Here is a 2153-nt window from a genome sequence, read left to right on the forward strand (position 1 = left end):
GGGCTCCGTACCTTGGGGAATATTACACATAATCAAAGTTTTTAAAAACATGTTTTCTAAATGTTTCCCACAGTTTGGTTGAGTCAGCAGTTAAAGGGTTAAATAGACAAATAAAATTGCAGCCGTTTTAATTTTAATTCATGTAGTTACATAATTACAAACTTTATTGGAAAACGCCCAATAAATTCCTCCAGAGCTGAAAACGCCACTCGCCTTCCTGTTAACCTTCATGTTTCTACTTTTGATCTCAGACACTATGAACATTTTTTTTAACTTCCGGGTTGAAGCGCACTTCAAATGAATGAACTGAAGCATTTTAACCACAACAGTTATATAACCGTGTTACATAAGAGTCCGTTCTCGTAAAACATGTCAAAGCTCATTACTGCTAAAACGATTATTAAAGGTTAATATTGTGTTCAAATGGGGGCGTGGCCTATTCGTTGACAGGTGAAAGAAATCATCTTTGGATGTTTGTCTTGCCTGTTTTTTTTTATTTTATTAAAGATCTGAATTTAAAGTCGTAATTTAAACACAAAGAAGCTAAAAACATTCTTGAACTCATGCAGGAACGCAGTCGTTGGAACAAAAACGTTCTAGATTTAAAGATCAAACAATCACCTGAAAATTAACCTGTTTTTCAAATTTTGGTCTCAAACAAAAAAGATTTTTAAGAATCGACCTGAAAAAGTCGCGTTTTAAAATAAATCCAATCCCAAACACAAAAATGTGTGGTGGTTCCACTCGTTCTCATACTGCAGAGATCAACTAGAAATTACCCAGAAGTCTCTGCAACAAACTAGTGAGCATCAATGCTCACTGGATTGACGAATATAGACCACAATACGTTTGAACAAGTTGCCATTTGCAAAAATGTATTTTGAATAAATCATCCACGTTTTCATCCCCAGATTACATTTCTAAAACGTTCTTGTAAAACGTTCAAATTGATTAAGTTTTTACTTCGACGCATGCAGGTGGCAACATTAATAAAAAATAAAAAAAAAGAGTGAACGTGTCAGAACTGCATGAAACTCCAGGTCATTGGATAATCCTGCACCATGTAGTCTTTAGAGCTCAGAGGTCTGCAACCTTTACCAGTAAAAGAGCCGTTTGGTTCTGACCAAAACCTAACCGGACCCACAAACCTAAAAAAAATTGTGTTTTTTTAATAATAAATGTGAATTATATTTTTTGGGTGCAAATACATTCAGAATAATTTTCTCAAAAACTAAAGTTGTTTTTTACTTTTGACAGAAGAAGATATAACTTTCTTTCAAAATAAAAGACTTCCTTTCCCAAACAGGAACATTCAAGTGAAGTAAATGTATTCCTAAACAACACGAGACAAAAATGACATTTTCTCTCGTTATATTTATGTTTACTTTGGTGAACCGTCATCCTTTTTCTTACTTACTACTGGAGCAAAACATGAAGCGTAGAAAAAGGATATGAAGAATACACAAATCTATATATCTTAGCCACTCCCCTCTGAATAACTACTAACTATTGTTATTCAGGTTAAGATAAAATGAACTTTAGTCATGAAATAAACTCGGTGATCAGAAAAGATCAAACTTTTGACCAAATAAATTAAAGTTATCAACCTTTACTTTTAAAAAATACTATTATGTTATTTTTCTTTAGGCAGAGAGCCGCTGTGGAGGGGTAAAAGAGCCGCAGGTTGCAGGTTAGGATGAAGTGAGGGAATTCGGACGCAGCCCGTCTCCGGCTCTTATTTTGGAGGGGAACTAAACTATATTTAAGTAGATGCTATTTTTTAAACAAAGTTTAATGACACTTTTGTTTTTTTGGTTCTATGGAGAACTGATTGAATGTTCTGTGAGGTTGGATGAATACTTCTCCCCCTGCAGAACATTCCCGGATTTGGGAATTCTGAGATGGAGGTTTGGATCCATTAAGAAAACACGAATCTCCTTGGATTTGATCAACATTTGAGATTACAAAATGCTGAACTGCAGCGTGAACACGCAGAATCTGAAGACGACCAAAACAGAAAGTGATGCGCGCGCGGCTCTTCGGGGAAGGAAGCGCGTGTCAGCGCGAGTCCGGGAACTGAGGGAGGAGGCAAACGAGCGGGGAGGGAGGGGGGAGGAGGAGACCGGAGAGGAGACCGGAGAGGAGACCGGAGA

The sequence above is a fragment of the Oryzias melastigma genome, linkage group LG22 (genome assembly GCF_002922805.2).
Source record: "Oryzias melastigma strain HK-1 linkage group LG22, ASM292280v2, whole genome shotgun sequence".
In the NCBI taxonomy this organism is placed as follows: Eukaryota; Metazoa; Chordata; class Actinopteri; order Beloniformes; family Adrianichthyidae; genus Oryzias; species Oryzias melastigma.